This window comes from Neoarius graeffei, chromosome 6, assembly GCF_027579695.1.
Source record: "Neoarius graeffei isolate fNeoGra1 chromosome 6, fNeoGra1.pri, whole genome shotgun sequence".
NCBI classification, from domain to species: Eukaryota; Metazoa; Chordata; class Actinopteri; order Siluriformes; family Ariidae; genus Neoarius; species Neoarius graeffei.
Window position 1 is genome coordinate 30,693,814 of NC_083574.1, and position 20,269 is coordinate 30,714,082.

A 20,269-nucleotide genomic window follows, 5' to 3' on the forward strand; every position below is an offset into this window, starting at 1 on the left:
ATGAACACTTCATGAGCTGTATGGGTTATTGTGAATTAAATCCATCTGCACCAGCATCCATCACCCGCAAACAGATGGCTTGGTAGAACTGTTCAATTAAACACTTAAAAAATTAATTTGGAAGTTTGTAAGCGAAGAGGCACGCAATTGGGATAAATGGCTTGAGGCCTATTATTTGTAGTACAATAGGTCCCACAAGCCTTCATGAGATTTTCCCCATTCAAATTGTTATATGGGTGTAAATCTCGCAGCATTTTGGATGTGCTGCGGGAAAACTGGGAGGAGGGAACTTCAACTAGTAAAAATGAAATTCAGTATGTTCTTGACCTGGGCGCAAAGCTCCATACCCTCAGACACTTAACACAGGATAATTTACAGCAGGCACAAGCACGTCAAGCCCGGCTATACAACAGGGGCATGTGCCTTAGAAAGTTCACCCTGGAAGATAAAGTGCCCACTTTGAGCTCCAAATTGGTTGCCAAGTGGCAAGGGCCCTCTGAGGTCACACAGTGAATCGGGGACGTCAACTATGAGGTGAGAGAAACGGATGGGGTGGGGCACTACAAATAGACCACCTCACCCTGCTAAAACATTGGAACGAGGGGCTCCCTGTGGCATTGGCATTGATAGTTCTGGAGAAGGCAGAGCTGGGGCTGGTAAAAACAAAAGTAATGACTCAAACCCTCTGTGGAGACCACCTCTCACCAGCCCAATGCATGGAGGTTCCCAGGTTGCGAGCGGAATTTTCTTGACATGTTCTTGCCCCTTCCTGGTCGCACCCATTTCATAGAATACCACATTGAAATGCCCCCAGGGGTGGTGGTGCATAGCCACCCATACTGCTTGCCTGAACACAAAAAAGGTGGCTTGAGACAAACTCAAGGCCATGCTCAAAATGGCCATAATCTAGGAGTCCCACACTGACTGGAGCAGCCCGGTGGTCCCGGTCATCAAGACTGATGGGTTGGTCCAGTTCTGTGTGAACTACAGAAAAGTCAATGCGGTGTCTAAATTCCATGCGTACCCAATGCCTCGCATTGATGAGTTGCTCGATTGGTTAGGCACTGCTCGCGTTTATTTGACACTGCATTTGACAAAGGGATATTGGCAGATCTCCTTGACTCCTCTGTCCTGAGAGAAAATGACCTTTTCCACACCGTTCAGATTACACCAATATGTCACACTTTGTTTTGGGTTATTGGGGCTCCTGATACATTCCAGTGGCTCATGGACAAGATCCTCCTCCCCCATGCCACCTATGCTGCAGCCTAACTAGATGACATTATTATGTATAGCAATGATTGGCCACGGCACCTAGAACACCTTAGAGCTGTCCTGGAGTCACTGAGGCATGCGGGCCTCATGGCTAACCCAAAAAAGTGTGCATTTGGGTGGGTGGACGTACGGTATCTGGGTTTCCACTTGGGTCATGGGCAGGTGCATCCCCAAATTGACAAGACCGCAGTGATTGTAGCCTGCCTAAGGCCCAAGACCAAAAGGGGGGTGAGACAGTTCCTGGGGCTGGCTGGCTGGCTACTATCACAGATTCATATCTAATTATTCGGACGTCACCAGCCCACTGACTGATCTCACTAAAAAGGGAGCACCAGATCTGGTCCAGTGGACAGAGCAGTGCCAACAGGCCTTTACCAAGGTAAAAGCTGCACTGTGTGGGGGCCACTTTTAGACTCCCCTGACTTCTCTCTCCCTTTTATTTTACAGACAGACCCATCTGACAGAGGGCTGGGAGCCATTCTGTCCCAGAAGATGGAGGGCGAGGAACGTCCAGTGCTGTACATTAGTTGCAAGCTCTTGATGCATGAAAGTAAGTACATCACCATTGAGAAGGAGTACCTGGCCATCAAGTGGACTGTCCTCACCCTTCAGTACTTCACCCTCTGTTCAGACCATGCACTGCTCCAGTGACTCCACCTTAGGAATTAGCTTTATGAAGTGGTGTGAATTGAAACTCAGGAACTGTTTAATTGTGTACACTGTAGATACTCAGAGTGTTGAATTGATCATTGTTCTATGTTCTCTCAGTTGTTTTTTTATAGATAGGCTGTTGCATGCTTTCTCTATCCTTCCTAACACCTTTAATTCATTATTACACATATTTTGACCTCATCAAGATTTCAGTGAAGGGCGGCACGGTGGTGTAGTGGTTAGCGCTGTCGACTCACAGCAAGAAGGTCCGGGTTCGAGTCCTGTGGCCAGCGAGGGCCTTTCTGTGCGGAGTTTGCATGTTCTCCCCGTGTCCGCGTGGGTTTCCTCCGGGTGCTCCGGTTTCCCCCACAATCCAAAGACATGCAGGTTAGGTTAACTGGTGACTCTAAATTGACCGTAGGTGTGAATGTGAGTGTGAATGGTTGTCTGTGTCTATGTGTCAGCCCTGTGATGACCTGGTGACTTGTCCAGGGTGTACCCCGCCTTTCGCCCGTAGTCAGCTTGGATAGGCTCCAGCTTGCCTGCGACCCTGTAGAACAGGATAAAGCGGCTAGAGATAATGAGATGAGATGAGATTTCAGTGAATTTGGTAATGTTATAAGTAGTGGGTTAGAATACCACAAGGTGGGATTCCTTTGTCTCAACCACGAGGTGGTCACCTCCCCCAACACAAACACACCTTAGATAACATTCCGAGGCCTGATTCATTTCAAACTTACAGTGCATTCTCCCGCACTCACATTCAAACCCTCTTTGTCTCCTCCTTCCCATACTGCACAGTCGTGCACAGGACACACCCCCTTTGCTCTCTCTCTCCCCTCACACACACACAGACACACACACACACACACACTGTGCTCTCTCTCTCTCTCCTCACACACACAGACACACACACGCACACCCCCTGTGCTCTCTCTCTCCCCTCGCACACACACACAGAGACACATGCGCGTGCACACACACACATACATATACATATATATATATATATATATATATATATATATATATATATATATTGCTGATCATATTTGAATATTTCAACTGCTATTACTCATTTTTATCATTGTTATAATAAATTCAATTATTCTGAACCTGTGATTGTCTGTTTTGCTGATATATCCTGGAAGTCACACAGTCTCAAAGAATTCCAAGGTGTATGAGTGCTATTGGCTGTAGCTTGGTAAGTGATACATTATTGCTGCATTGGAAGTGAGCATAATAATTTGGAATATACCATAATTTAGCTGTTTGGTAATTTATTATTAAGCACCAAAATTAATGGTATTATTAATGAGACTGATTTAATGAGACTGATTTGAGACTGATTTAATGAGATTGATCACTTAAGACCAATTGCACCTACATCAGGGTTGGACTTTCTGTCCCATCAGGTGGGGGGAGTCCGCTGCAGGCCGGACAGCTCCCCGGCTTGAGTCAGGCAGTGGGGGTATGTGGCAGCGGGGGCATGGCCAAGTGTTGGTTTGTGAATGGAGGGTGGGGCCAGGGAAGGTGAGTCGCAGTCAGTACACCTGTTGTCAATTAATGTTGTATGTGCGTTTTTGCAGTGATGATGGAAGGTAGAAAAGGAGGGAGAGAGTAAAGAGAGGGGAGCTGTCCTGACCAGAGCACATCTGTGTGTTGTGTGCGCATGTGCGTGTCAAGCCAAAGCTGAAAAGTGAAAGTCAAAACAAATGCAAAATAAAGCCTGTGCTAACCTCATTCCCTGCCTGCTGCACTTCAGTATTCCACCCACGTCAAGGGCATACTACAAGTGCTATCCAGATCATGACCGGTACAAAGTTAAAAAATGTTAGTGACCATGGCATGTGTAATTTGCACATCTGTGAAGGCACCATTAATGCTGAAAAATACATACAGATTTTGGAGCAAAATGCTGCCATCCAGATGACATCTTTTTCAGGGACATCCCTGCTTATTCCAGGAAGATGAACAGTGTGGCGTCATAGTAAAAGAGTATAGGTGCTAAACTGGCCTTCCTGCCTCTCACTGAAAATGTGTGGTGCATTATGAAGCATAAAATACTACAAAGGAAACCCTGGACTTTTGAGCAACTTAAGTCATATATCAACCAAGAAATAATTTCACTTTCAACACTTAAACAATTAGTTTCCTCAGTTCCAAAACACTTACTTATTGTTGTGAAAAGAAAAAGTGATCTTGCACAATGGTAAACATGCCCTTGTCCCAACTTTTTGGAAAATGTTGCTGACATCAAATTCAGACTGAGTGTATATTTACAAAAAACAAACCAAAACAAACAAACAAAAACCCCCAGTAAATTTTATCAGTTTTGACACTAAATATCTTGTTTTTGTATTGTATTCAATTGAATACCTCATGTGTGGGCTTTCCCCTAACTGTTGCCACAAAGTTTTAAGCACTCTAAAATGTCTTTGTACTGTATGCTGTCACATTAGGATTTCCTGTCACTGGAAATAAGAGTCGAGCCCAGACAGGTTCCAGCATGACAATACCCAAAGGGAATGAGAATGCACACCAGGCCTTCTTGCCTGTGCCCAACCTCTTGCGTTCTTGTGGCTAAATGGACATAAATTGTCATAGCCATGTTCCAAAATCTAATGGAAATCCTTCCCAGAAGAGTGAAAGTTATTACAGAAACAAAAGTTTCTCTCTGTGTTAGCTCTGTGATAGATTCGTAACCTGCCCAGGGTGTATCATGCCTCGCACCTGAAATTAGCTGGGATTGACTGGGTATACACAATGGATAGATGGATGGATGAATGGAAGGACAGACTTGAGCAAGAAGACAAAGCCTCTGTTAAATAATAAGTAAATCATTCAACAAAATAATATAAAAAAAACATTTTTAAACATCAGGAAGTTTTAACTTCATCCAGCATTGATGGTCTTTAGCCATCATGCCCAGAATACATCAGTGATACTCCTTCTCTGTCCTCTAACACAGATTTTGCATGCCGAAATGCTTATTTTCACTTTGTTCAGTTCTGTTAATTTTATATATATATAAAGTCAGGGCTTTACATTAGCACCCGCCCACCCGCCAAATGCGGGTAAAATTCGGCTTTGGCGGGTAATAACTTTAGTCCCATTAGCCACTTTGGCGGGTGGTTTATTCTGTGGTATGACAATCTATTTTAATTGTAGTTTCCTCTGAAGGCATCTGATATAATAAACACATTGTAATGTAATATTACATGCCTACAACTCCCATGAGCACCTGACATTTTCTTTTAGAATTTGCTGGTATAATTCAGAATTCATTGTTCCATCAATGATGGCAAGCCATCCTGGCCCAGATGCAGCAAGACAGGCCCAATCCATGATACCACCACCACCACCACCATGTTTCACAGATGGGATTAGGTTCTTATGCTGGAATGCAGTGTTTTCCTTTCTCCAAACATAACGCTTCTCCTTTAAACCAAAACGTTCTATTTTGATCTCATCCGTCCACAAAACATTTTTCCAATAGCCTTCTGGCTTGTCCACATGATCTTTAGTAAACTGCAGATGAGCAGCAATGTTCATTTTGGAGAGCAGTGGCTTTCTCCTTGCAACCCTGCCATGCACACCATTGTTGCTCAGTGTTCTCCTGATGGTGGACTCGAACATTAACATTAGCCAATGTAAGAGAGGCCTTCAGTTGCTTAATAATAATAATAATAATAATAAACTTTATTTGCCAGGTATGTGAACACACACGAGGAATTTGACTCCAGTTTCACTTAGCTCTCTTAGTACAAACAGATAAAAAGCATAGAAAAAAACAGCTATGTACATGTAAAAGGGTAAATATATGTATAGACAGCATAGTGCAAGGATGAATTAGTAAATACAAATATACAGTGTGCACAGAATGATGGTATGAGTGTGCAGATATTTCACAGTTGATGTTACTGATATTTGAGTCCGGTTTTAGCTGTTCATCACAGAGACAGCCTGAGGGAAAAAAATGTTCTTGTGTCTGGTTGTTTTTGCATATAGTGTTCTGTAGCTTCTCCCAGAGGGGAGAAGTTTAAACAGTTTGTGACCAGAGTGTGATGGGTCTGCAGAGATGTTACCTGCCCGTTTCCTGACTCTGGACAGGTACAGGTCTTGGATGGAGGGCAGGCTGACACCAATAATTTTCTCTGCAGACCTTATTGTCCGTTGCAGTCTGTTCTTGTCCTGTTTGGTGACTGATCCAAACCAAACAGTGATGGAAGAGCAGAGAACAGACTGAATGATGGCAGAGTAGAATTGTGTCAGCAGCTCTTTAGACAGGTTGAGCTTCCTGAGCTGGTGCAGAAAGTACAACCTCTGCTGGGCCTTTTTGATGATGGTGACTGTGTTGGTCTCCCACTTCAGGTCCCGGGAGATTGTGGAACCCAGAAACCTGAAGGTTTCAACAGCAGTCACAATGTTGTTGGTGATGGGCGGCAGGGTGGGGGGGCTCCTCCTAAAGTCCACTGTCATCTCCACAGTTTTGAGCATGTTCAGCTCCAGGTTGTTCTGACCACACCAACAGACCAGCCGTTCAACCTCCTGTCTGTATGCAGACTCGTCACTGTCTCGGATGAGACCGATGACCGTTGTGTCATCTGCAAATTTCAGGAGTTTAACAGACGGGTCTCTTGAGGTGCAGTCGTTGGTGTAAAGGGAGAAGAGCAGTGGGGAGAGCACACACCCCTGGGGGGTGCCAGTGCTGATAGTTCGGGTGCTGGATGTGATGCTCCCCAGCCTCACCTGCTGCTTCCTGTCAGTCAGGAAGTTTATAATCCACTGACAGGTGGAGGAGGGCACAGTGAGCTGGGTGAGCTTGGTGTGAAGGATATCTGGAACGATGGTGTTGAATGCCGAACTGAAGTCTACGAACAGGATCCTGGCATACGTTCCTGCAGAGTCAAGGAGTTGCAGGATGTAGTGCAGTCCCATATTGATTGCATCATCCGCGGACCTGTTTGCCTGGTAGGCAAACTGCAAGGGGTCCAGCAGGGGGTCTGTGATGTCCTTCAGGTGTGACAGCACCAGTCTCTCAAAGGACTTCATGACTACAGATGTGAGGGCTACAGGCTTGTAGTCATTTCAGTCCTGTGATGGTGGTTTTCTTGGGAGCCTGGATTATTGTGGAGCGTTTGAAGCATGAGGGGACTTCACACAGCTCCAGGGATCTATTGAAGATCTGGGTGAAGATGGGGGCCAGCTGATCAGCACAGACCTTCAGACAGGAGGGTGACACACAGTCTGGGCCAGGTGCCTTCCTGATCTTTTGTCTGCAAAAAAGCTGACAAACATCCTCTTCCCAGATCTTGAGTGCTGGTGTGAGGTCAGGGGTGAGAGGAGGCAGAATAGCAGGGGGTGTAAATGGGTCTATAACAGACCTGGGCATTTTATGGCCCACGGGCCACATCTGGCCCTTTGGTTCATTCTGACCGGCCTGCGTAAGGTTAATTAGAAATCACAAAATAAATTTATTTTCTAATTTTACCCCATGCATGGACTGAATATGCATTGCTTTTATTTTGAAGTTGTGTTCAACAAAAACGCAATGCGCGCGACATGAACATGACATGAAATCCCACGAAACCTAATCCCACGATAACTACTTCCGTAATTTGTCCAGACCAACCACAAACTTGTATGTCATCCTTCAAACGGTCCAGCCAATCACATAGTGTGATGTCACCAGCAGGTGCCAGAGCCCGAGCCAATCTGTAGATCTGATACCTACACCGAATCAACGTTGTTGGGAGCAGATCACAAGAAGACTTTAGCCCCCAAAATGTCCGCAAAAAGAAGAAAGGTAGATGCCGAATGCAGGGCTTTCAACAAAACATGGACTGCTAAGTATTTATTTACTGAAGTCAGAGATAAAGCCATGTGTTTAGTTTGCGGACAGCAGATCGCCGTGTTCAAAGACTACAATTTGAGTTGGCATTACCAGACGAAGCATGCTGAGAAATACCAAAACTTGACTGATGCTGAAATAGCGCAGACATCGGAAGCTTTGCTGGCTAAGCTAGAAAAGCAGCAAGGCTTTTTTACCAAGCATCACACATCCAGGGATGCAGCAACCAAGACCAGCTTTGTGCTTTCCCACAAAGTCGCTAAAAACAGTAAGCCATTCTCGGAGGGGGAATTTGTGAGGGAATTTGGTGGACTTGGTGCTTGATATTTGGAGTAGAAAGACAATATTGTGATGTCTTTATTGTGTTTTGGCGTGAATGTGACTGAAAAAAAATGGTACAAACATACACTTCCTACATTTTGTTAACCATTGTTTTGGGAAATTTGATTGAATAAATGACATTTTTTTGTAAGGCAACCTCGTTTTTTCCATACTCTTACCAGTCTTAGCAGCTTGTAAAAGCAATGTTATTTACTGCTTTATATAAAGAAATACAATTAATATTATGCAGAATTTAGTTCAGCCTTTTGGTCCGGCCCTCCACAAAATGTTCTGTTTCTCATGTGGCCCCATGGAAAAAATAATTACCCACCCCTGGTCTACGTCTGGGGAGGGGGGGGGAGGTGTGAATATGTCATCAAATCTGTAGTAAAACACATTCAACTCGTCTGCCAGTTGATGGTTCATTGCAGTGTTGGGGGATGGAAGTTACCCTGGGGTCCTTTGTGACCTCGCTGACTATTACACACCTTGCTTTTGGCGTGATCTTTGTTGGTTGACCACTCCTGGGGAGGGTAACAATGGGCTTGAATTTCCTCCATTTGTACACAATCTGTCTGACTGTGGATTGGTGGAGTCCAAACTCTTCAGAGATGGTTTTGTAACCTTTTCCAGCCTGATTTGCATCAACAACGCTTTTTCTGAGGTCCTCAGATATCTCCTTTTTTGTGCCATGATACACTTCCACAAACATGTGTTGTGAAGATCAGACTTTGATATATCCCTGTTCTTTAAATAAAACAGGGTGCCTACTCACACCTGATTGTCATCCCATTGATTAAAAACACCTGACTCAAATTTCACTTTCAAATTAACTGCTAATCCTAGATGTTCACATACTTTTGCCACTCACAGATATGTAATATTGGATTATTTTCCTCAATAAATAAATGACCAAATGTAATATTTTTGTCTCATTTGTTTAACTGAGTTCTCTTTATCTACTTTTAGGATGTGTGTGAAAATCTGATGATGTTTTAGGTCATATTTATGCAGAAATATAGAAAATTCTAAAGGGTTCACAAACTTTCAAGCACCATTGTATGTATCATGGTGCATGGTAAGAAAGTGTTAGAGAAAGGGAGAGATAAAAAGAGCTAGGGCATGCAAAATCTATCAGAGTAAAACTGAGAAATACAATAACATGATCAAACCAAAACTATGTGATTATTGTATGCACACTTGAAACAACCTTAGATTAGTTTCATATAAACTAATCAAGCTAAGACTAATGTTGCCCAAATGCCAGCCTTACTTGCATGGCAAGTATGAAGAAGACCACTCACATGGCAGCATGAAGAAGTTTGTCAGTGATCTTCCGTTTTGGTGTACTTTTCTGAAAAGAGTAGAGTACCGTAGCCAGTGGTCCATACAACAACACGTGCTAGTTCCTTTGTGTCTTTGCTTCCGCCTGCAGGCCGTAGTGTCTCTTTTTAATACAGATGGCATATCGATCAGAGGGAGCGCACCGCTCAGTGAGAGAGTGAAGCAGAGAGCGAGGCGTGTCTGGTTTTGGGAGGACGGAATTGCAGGGCATCGGCAGCTGCGGCCTTGGCAAGGCATTTGCACGGCGGGACATGGGACACTCATGTCGGGAGGTCGAGCAGAGAGAGGTCCGAGAGAGCAGAGGTGCGGGGCACCGAGAGAGAGAAACTTGCTCATTCTGCCCAATTTATGGGCGAGCTTGCATCATGATTTACAGTAGTGCACTACCCAATCGTGGCACAGTGAAAGATGAGATGAGCCAATCGTGGCGCAATGAAAGAGATGAAATGGATATCATCTGGGGCAGGAACTGAGGGAATTATGGGAAATGTAGTTGCACAGATGCACTGTACCTACATTCCCCCTTTGGTCTCAGGGCTGGGAAAAAGTCATAATCCTTGAGAGCAACACAGCCTATACAGTCTGCATATCCGTAATCCTTCACAGTCTTTTGGGTCCTAGTAAACAACAGTTGAAGGCACAGGCATTTGGGCAGACATAAGGCTGTAGGCATTCGGGTGAATCATAATTCTATATCTTATCTAACTAGGTTACAGTAACATATAAATCATTCAACACTGCACAATCAATCATACTTTGAGTACACAAAGGAACCAAAGTGAACAAAAAAAAAAAAAGGAAGGGAAAGACATGTCAGTAAGCCTAATCCTCTGGAAAGTAGCAAGTGGTGGACTGGATAAGAAACAGGAGCTGCTGTACCTGAAGTTGTCAGGCACATTGACTATTGTGTCCAGCTTGATGTGCAGTATTTTTATATGTTTGTGTAACATGTAGGCAATACCAGCCGTGCTGACCCAACTCCTCAGGAGAAGTCCCAAAGCAATCAGACTCATGGGATGTCCTAAATCAGGTGACTGCCTGGGTTGATAGTGGGAGAACGTAGTTGTGAGCCAAGCTGGGTTCAGACTGAACATCACAGTTTTGGTCCCTTCAACTATAAGTTGCTGCTGAAGGGTGTCATCAATCTCAAGATTGTGACCTTGAAATGCATCAATGTCATACTTATCCATGCTAAAGTGGTGTAGAGTAATGTTACCGATGTGAATGATGGAGTGAGATTTTATTGGTTATCTGCTCCCCCTTTGGAGTGAATGTTGGCCACCAGGGGGTGCTGGTTGATTAATGGACTTAGCCATCTTGTCCAGCTTTTCAGTGAGGTTGGTCATGAAAACTTTTAAAGAGTTCTACTTGACACTGGGTTCAATGGGCTGCACTGTTCTATCCTTTCCCCAACTTTTATTTTCCTGTGGCTGACCTCGGTTGGGACAGTTGTTTCTTTTCCTGTCAGAGGCAGGATAACGGTCCCATTGCCAGCTGCCCTGTTCCCTACGGGGTTGTTCACTGCATGGGCGATTATGGCGGCTGCGATCACCTGTGACCTGCCCACGGGCCCTTTTAGACTCACCCTGCTGGGTCCCCCACTCACCCTGACGCCGGCTAGGTGACGAGCGGTTTTGGATGGCACTGCTTTGTGGGTGTCCTCCCTGTGAGGACTCGCACCCTTCTAAACCTAATGGTGGACTGTTCATGCCCTGAAGGCTTAGCACCCTAGGTTCGTCTTCTGGTCGGTTCGACGGACAGACAACCGTCTCTCAGGTCATCTGGGCCATCTTTCCGATCTCTCTCATTGAGCGTCTACCCTGCCGACATGATAACATGACATGTGTGTGTATGCAGGGGAGGGGGTTATGTAAAAATAGAGATTTGAAACCCCTATCCTCTTCCCGGCCTAGCACATTACTACCCTGGAAGTAGGCATTACATAGTTGTTGATAGTACTCAAGCGGAGGCTCCATTCCCTTTTGTCTAATCTGAATAGTGCTAATTGTCACTGATGTTTCATTGGTGTAGGGTGCATACTCTTCCCCAGAACTGCCCTGAGTTTTGAGTATCTGTTCCGAATTTGCAACAGTTGGGTTTCAGTGAACACGTGAATGGTCCTACTGGTCGGTTTCCATATGAGCTTTAGTTTTTCGCACATTGTGGCATGGGGCAAATCGGAAAGACAGTGTTTGAGCTCTCTAAGGTAGTCATTTACATTCATGTTCCGGCTATCAGGGTCAAAATGCTTGATGTCTTTTGCAAGCAAGTCGAGTTGATGCACGCGAAGGCCAGGGGAACTGTCCATGTGAGCCTTCCTTGATTTATTTGAGTGCTTAATCTTGGAGCTACTCAAACATGGATATCTCAGAGAGCAGTGCCTCTTTTCGTGCTCATCAGAGGATGATAAAAAACTTTCATAGTGCGTGGACCTGGGGTAACCTTTACTCCTTTTGTCCTTTGCAGTAGCCTAGGGCTTCAGGAGTTCTCCAGGTACTGGTGAGCATGACATGGCTCCTCCATGGCTGAAAGGGGGGGGCTACGGAGTGACTCTTTATGTCAGCTGCTGAGAAAGCTTGGTATCGGCCTGTGTAGTCCTCAGTGTCATGGTCAGACTCTTCCTTGGCAAGCTCTACTCTAGTCTGTGTCCCCCTGGGGGGTGTTTTAAGCATTGCCTGCACCCTAGCATCGTTCTCATGGCTTTGTTGGAGGGCCTGGATGTTGGCATCCTCTTTAACAGTTCTCTCTGCTATTTTGAGCCTGCTGGCACACTACAGGGTCACTTACATTGTCTGACCTTAAATTATTAGTTTGATTTTTTTGTCGGGGCGGCACGGTGGTGTAGTGGTTAGCGCTGTCGCCTCACAGCAAGAAGGTCCGGGTTCGAGCCCCGTGGCCGGCGAGGGCCTTTCTGTGCGGAGTTTGCATGTTCTCCCCGTGTCCGCGTGGGTTTCCTCCAGGTGCTCCGGTTTCCCCCACAGCCCAAAGACATGCAGGTTAGGTTAACTGGTGACTCTAAATTGACCGTAGGTGTGAGTGTGAATGGTTGTCTGTGTCTATGTGTCAGCCCTGTGATGACCTGGCGACTTGTCCAGGGTGTACCCCGCCTTTCGCCCGTAGTCAGCTGGGATAGGCTCCAGCTTGCCTGCGACCCTGTAGAAGGATAAAGCGGCTAGAGATAATGAGATGAGATGAGATTTTTTTTGTCATTTTTTTGAGTGGTCGGTTTTAAAGTCCGAGTGTCATCATTATTTCAGGGTGCTAATTTTTTGTCTCTGACCATTTTCCTTTTAAGAGGAGCTACATTATCTAATCTAAAGTATAGCAGAACGTTGACTCTAAGCATTCAGTTGTCTGATCAAGTTCTGCAGGGGCTGACAGTGACCCAGTCGAAGTTGATAACTCTGCGAGATAATTTATAAAGCTCTGTGCAGTAGTTGACGTGAATGTACGTTTAATACAGTAGTGTGGTGAGGTGCATGTATTATTACTCAGACATATTTTGAATGAGATGAAATAATGATCTGAGATACAACCTCGATTCCAAAAAAGTTGGGACAAAGTACAAATTGTAAATAAAAACGGAATGCAATAATTTACAAATCTCAAAAACTGATATTGTATTCACAATAGAACATAGACAACATATCAAATGTCGAAAGTGAGACATTTCTGTGCTCACTCTAGGACCCAAATTGTTTTAGCGAAAAGTGCTAAAGACTCAAATTTTTCTTTAGCAATTTGCAATTTCGCTTAGCAAGAAATGCTAAAAGAACAATTTTCTTTTTAGCAAAGTCATTTTTTAGCAAGATATGTTATACTTCTAAATGTTTCTTGCACTGACATAATATTGAAAAACTCGAGCATATTTAAGAGCTGATATACGGCTTTATATTAGCTGATCACACAAACTTGAACTCTGTGTGCGATGGTTTAGGGAGTATACAATATTCAAGGTTGAGCAACCTTACAGAGTCATATAAACTATGTTCAATGGAAAGGTGATATATCACTTTGTATTAGTGGCCTATACAAATTTGAGCTCTATCTGCCATGGTTTGGGAGTTATAGGCAATTCAAGTTGAGCGACCTCAAGTCTGACCTTTCAAGGTCCCCCGAGGTCATGTGTGCTATGTTCAGGAAAATGCTGATTTCATATTAACTGCTCATACAAACTTGAGCTTCATCTGTCATGGTTTGGGAGTTAGAGGCCATTTAGAGGTCCATGGTAACCCAAGGTCATGTATAAATTTGAACTGGCCAAGTTGGCCTGGCCAACATCAGTGTCTGACTTGACCAATATCAGTGGCTGGCCTTGCTAATATCTCATCTCTCATCTCATTATCTCTAGCTGCTTTATCCTGTCCTACAGGGTCGCAGGCAAGCTGGAGCCTATCCCAGCTGACTACGGGCGAAAGGCGGGGTACACCCTGGACAAGTTGCCAGGTCATCACAGGGCTGACACATAGACACAGACAACCATTCACACTCACATTCACACCTACGGTCAATTTAGAGTCACCAGTTAACCTAACCTGCATGTCTTTGGACTGTGGGGGAAACCGGAGCACCCGGAGGAAACCCACGCAGACACGGGGAGAACATGCAAACTCCACACAGAAAGGCCCTCGCCGGCCACGGGGCTCGAACCCGGACCTTCTTGCTGTGAGGTGACAGCGCTAACCACTACACCACCGTGCCGCCCGCCTTGCTAATATATTAATTTTATTTTTTATTTTATTTTTTTTCAAAATTCTATTTTAACATCTCAACCACTGGTATTGCTTCGTGTGTGTGTTTTCATTATTGAGATGTGTCTATGTGTGTGGTTGGGATTGTGTGTATGTATGTGTGTGTGTATAATTGGGATTTTGTGTGTGTGTTCATGACTGAGATGTGTGGATGTGTGTGATTGTGTGTGTGTGTGTGTGTTTAGGGGGAGGGGTGTCTTTATGGGTAGGATGAAGGGAGCTCAGGGAGTTAAAATCAATGGTTGTTTCTTATAAATTAATCTCATAACCCAAACATAATGATATTCACCATTAATGTCTCAAGTGAAACACTTGCAGTCAAAACTTTGAACCATGTGCGTCAAAACGCTCTGAAAACAAGATACACTTGGTCGATATATCCTGGTTCATCTGTGAGTTCTTCCAAAGTTCTGTCAGGGTTGATATTATGTAGAAAATACATCTTTAGAATGGTTATATCGTGTTTTTATCCCTAACTGAGAAAGCTAGCAGAATATTCTAATATGTTATCTCACTTTTTAGATAGGTTTTTGTCATAAGTAAAGTCGGATAGTTTATTTTAAACAAACCTCACTATAATCTTGTTCACTAATGAGCGAGAATTGCCGACATTATCAGCGCAACTCAGAAATTGATCATTTTATATGTAAGGTCCAATGCTATTGGAAGACGTAATTTGCGGTCAACCAATAAGAAGCTTCGAAACTCGGGGGCATCAGTTATAAATCAAAACATCGAAGATGGACACGAAAGGTACTGTTTATCTTGAGAAATCGCAATTGTTTGATGGATTTTGCTTAAACTTTAAATGACTTTTGCATAAAATGCAAATACAGATGATTTTCTTTTCGCAAATTGGAATAAAACTTCACAATTTGTGGACGTGCGAGTGGCTAGCGTGAGCCCAGCATTTTGAAATTTCATGCCAAATATTGGCTCATTTGAAATTTCATGACAGCAACACATCTCAAAAAAGTTGGGACAGGGGCAATAAGAGGCTGGAAAAGTTAAAGTTACAAAAAAGGAACAGCTGGAGGACCAAATTGCAACTCATTAGGTCAACTGGTAATAGGTCATTAACATGACTGGGTATAAAAAGAGCAGCTTGGACTGGCAGCGGCTCTCAGAAGTAAAGATGGGAAGAGGATCACCAATCCCCCTAATTCTGTGCTGACAAATAGTGGAGCAATATCAGTGTAGTAATTCCTGATGTGGGTGGGGCACAGAAGCACGGCAGGTGAGAGTAAGTGTTCACACAGACACTTTATTTTGCTGTTTTCCTTAGCTTTTAAGCTTTTCTCAGTCACACACGCAACACACACGTGTTCTGGTCAGGGGCGAGATTCTTCTCTCCCCCTCCCTTTATACTCCATCCCTGCAACAAACACACACACACACACAAATTGACACCAGGTGTAATGACTTAGCCACTTACCTTCCCTGACCCCGACCTCCATTCACAGACTGCAGCTTGGCCACGCCCCCGCTGCCACATACCCCCACTGCCCAACTCAGGCCGGGGAGCCGTCCGGCCTGAAGCTGACTCCCCCCCCCCGACAGGACAGGAAGTCCACCACCACCATCTGTGCCCCTGGCCTGTGGATCACCTCGAACTTAAATGGCTGGAGAGCGAGATACCAACGGGTGATCCGCACATTGGCATCCTTCATGCGGTGGAGCCACTGGAGGGGCGCGTGGTCCAAACAGAGAGTGAAAGGGCGCCCCAGCAGGTAGTATCAGAGGGCGAGGACCGCCCACTTGATGGCGAGACACTTCTTTTCAATTGTGCTGTACTTGCTTTCGCACATCGACAGCTTTCGGCTGATGTACAGCACCGGGCGCTCCTCACCCTCCACCTCCTGGGACAAAACGGCCCCCAGTCCCCTGTCCGATGCATCAGTCTGCAAAATAAAGGGGAGAGAGAAGTCAGGGGAGTGTAAAATTGGCCCCCTACACAGTGCAGTTTTTACCTCAGAGAAGGCCTGTTGGCATTGCCCTGTGCACTGGACCGGATCTGGAGCCCCCTTTTTAGTGAGGTCGGTTAGCGGGCTGGTGACGTCCGAATAGTTAGGTAGAAACCTACGATAATAGCCAGCCAGCCCCAAGAACCGCCTCACCTCCTTTTTGGTCTTGGGCCTAGGGCAGGCCGCAATCGCTGCAGTCTTGTTAATTTGGGGACGCACCTGCCCATGACCCAAGTGGAACCCCAGATACCGTACTTCCACCCACCCAATTGCACACTTTTTTGGGTTAGCTGTGAGCCCCGCTCGCCTCAGCGACTTTAGAACAGCCCTCAGGTGTTCCAAGTGCCGCGGCCAATCATGACTGTAGATTATTATGTCATCTAGATAGGTGGACGCATAGGCAGCATGAGGGCGGAGGACCCTGTCCATAAGCCGCCGGAACGTAGCAGGTGCCCCAAACAACCCAAAGGGGAGCGTGACAAATTGGTGTAAACCAAACGTTGTGGAAAAGGCCATTTTCTCTCGGGATAGAGGAGTCAAGGGGATCTGCCAATATCCCTTGGTTAGATCTGGTGTAGAATAAAAGCGAGCAGCGCCTAACCGATCAAGCAACTCATCAATGTGAGGCATTGGGTACACGTCAAATTTAGACACCACGTTGACCTTTCTATAGTCCACACAGAACCGGACCGACCCATCAGTCTTGGGAACCAGGACCACTGGGCTGCTCCAGTCACTGTGGGACTCCTCAATTATGCCCATTTCAAGCATGGCCTTGAGTTCATCCCGAACCACCTTTTTCTTGTGTTCGGGCAAGCAGTAAGGGCGGCTACGCACTACCACCCCTGGGGGCGTTTCGATGTGGTGTTCTATGAGGTGGGTGCGACCAGGAAGGGGTGAGAACATGTCGGAAAATTCCTTCTGGAACTTGGCTACCTCCGTGAGTTGGGTTGGCGAGAGGTGGTCTCCACAAGGGACTGGAGTGGTCCGAGATGTTATCTTTTTTACCTCTGGCCCCAGCTCCGCCTTCTCTGGGACTACCGACACCAACTCCACGGGGACCCCCTCATTCCAGCGTTTTAAAAGGTTGAGATGGTAGACTTGCAGTGCCCCACCCCTATCCGTTCACTTCACCTCATAGTCGACATACCTGACTCGCCGTGTGACCTCGAAGGGCCCTTGCCATTTGGTGACTTATTTAGAACTCGACGTGGGCAATAGTACGAGTAGTTTGTCTCCTGGCAAGAATTCTCTAAGGCGCGTGCCCCTGTCATACAGCCGGCTTTGACGTTCTTGTGCCTGCCGTAGATTCTCCTGGGTTAGTTGCATGAGGGTGTGGAGTTTTGCCTGCAGATCAAGAACATACTGGATTTCATTTTTACTCGGTGAAGGTCCCTCCTCCCAATTTTCCTGCAGCACATCCAGAATGCCACGCAGCTTACGCCCATATAATAATTCAAAGGGAGAGAACCCTGTGGAGGCTTGTGGGACCTTTTGTACTGCGAATAACAGGGGCTCGAGCCACTTATCCCAATTATGCGTATCTTCCCTTACGAATTTCTGGATTATGTTTTTGAGTGTCTGGTTAAATCGCTCTACTAATCCATCCGTTTGTGGGTGATGCCACTGGTGCGGATAGACTTAATCCCCAGTAACCCATACAGCTCGTGCAATGTGCGTGACATAAACGAGGTGCCTTGGTCTGTCAGGATTTCTTTCGGAATCCCGACCCGGGAAATAAAGTGGAAGAGTGGCTCTGCAATACTGTGTGCTGAGATATTGTGGAGAGGCACTGCTTCCGGATATCGCGTTGCATAGTCCATTAGAACTAAAATAAAGCGATATCCCCGTACTGACTGATGTAATGGCCTGACGAGATCCATCCCAATTTGCTCAAACGGGGTCTCAATTAGAGGAAGAGGGCACAATGGTGCTTTTGGAGTGGCTGCAGGATTGACTAATTGGCATTCATGGCACGCCGCACACCACCGACGGACATCCCCGCGAATCCCTGGCCAATAGAACTGGGCCATTATTCGGGCTAGTGTTTTGTCTTGCCCCAAGTGTCCAGCCATGGGATTAAAGTGAGCCACATGGAATACAAGTTCCCTACGGCTCTTTGGGATTAACAACTGGGTTACTTGTTCCTTAGTTTGAGTGTCCTGCGTCACTCGGTACAATCCATCTCTAATAATGGCAAAATAGAGGAAGGTCGGTGCCGCGCTCGGCTGAAGAGTTTGACCATCGATTACTCTCACTTGGTCAAACGCATGCCTCAGAGTCTCGTCCTGCGACTGCTCTAATGGGAAATCCGCAAGGGACTCCCCGAGAGAGGGAGGAGGAGCGGGCTGCTCCTCACTCTGATGCGGTATCGATGTGGACGGCTCTGTGACAGCTTCTCCAGCCAATGCCACACTGGGATCTTCCCATGACCTACTAAGGCAGGACCCACTGCGTGTTAAATATTCCATTAATTCTTTAAATCCCGGCCAATCAGTTCCCAAAATCAACGAGTGGGTAAGACGAAGACTAACCGCCACCTTTATTCTATGCGTTTGGCCCCAGAATAGAATATGGACAGACACTAGCGGGTAATGGTGAACATCCCCGTGCACACACAACACCTTCACCGCTTGTGCTCCCCCCAATGCCTCACCTTGCTACCCTAGTAAACTAGACCCACCCGCCTAGCGGCCAAAAATATTTTTGCCTAGCGAGTGGGTCTAGCCTCGCACCATATAAACAAAAACACCCCGGGCATCAAATCATGCCCGCCAATCACAACGCAAGGTATTTGTTTGGATTCTTTGGGTGGGCTTTTGCAGGAGTGACAACAAAGCTGCGCGACGCTGGAGAAAGCACACCAGGAAAGATGACTACGGCTAGAGAACAGTGCACGTTTGACTCCGCTTTGGAATCAGTTTTAGAAGAATTATACTTGGAGTTTTCGTTGAAACATGAGCAGGAAGAGACTCTCCGCTCATTCCTTTTCAAGAAGGATGTTTTCGCTGTTTTGCCGACCGGCTATGGCAAAAGTCTGATCTACCAACTAGCTCCGCTCATAGCCAAAAGGATGGGGCTAGTTTGTGCAGTACGAAGAATTAATAAACAGCTTTGAAACATTACTTTTTGATTGTTTCTTATTTTCCCGTTATTTTAAATTTAAGGGAAATTATTTCACCAAACACCACTAAATAAAAACTCTCAAAAACAGTTTAAGCAAACCCTTGAAAAACACTTGAAAAAAATAAGAGTGTATGTTAAGTATGTGGTACAGACTCCAAACTTGTGGTCATTATCTCCAAACTTCTTAATATCTAGAACCTGTTTATTAATTAATACGCATTTTGAAAAATTATTTATTTCAAGGTCTCCCCCACTGCGCGCTCTGACTACGTCACAGTCACTGTTGCGCTGATTGGTCAGAGCGTTGGCCTATACGCACAGAGACAGTTTGAAAGACAGCGGTTTGTTCCTCCCACCCCCGTCGGAAATGTCTACGGATGCTGGAACGCCTGCCGATCTTCCTGCTGGGCCAGCATCAAGGCTTTGAAGCGCTGCTGCTGCTCCTTCCGGAGGGTGATCAGCGCTTGATGCTGGTTCTGCTGGGCGGTAGCGAGGGCAAGGATGAGCTCTTTGAACAGGGAGGACTCCATGGGGTGGTTCTCTTCTGTGTCCCGGGTTTCAGCACCACTGTTGTAATCCCTGATGTAAGTGGGGCACAGAAGCAAGGCAGGTGAGAGTAAGTGTTCACCCAGACACTTTATTTTGCTGTTTTCCTTAGCTTTTCAGCTTTTCTCAGTCACACACGCAACACACACGTGTTCTGGTCAGGGGCAAGATTCTTCTCTCCTCTCCCCCTCCCTTTATACTCCATCCCTGCAACAAAAACACACACACAAATTGACACCAGGTGTAATGACTTAGCCACTTACCTTCCCCGACCCCGCCCTCCATTCACAGACTGCTGCTTGGCCACGCCCCCGCTGCCACAATCAGAAAGGAGTTCGACAGTGTAAAATTGCAGAGTTTGAACATATCATCATCTACAGTGCATAATATCATCAAAAGATTCAGAGAATCTGGAAGAATCTCTGTGCGTAAGGGTC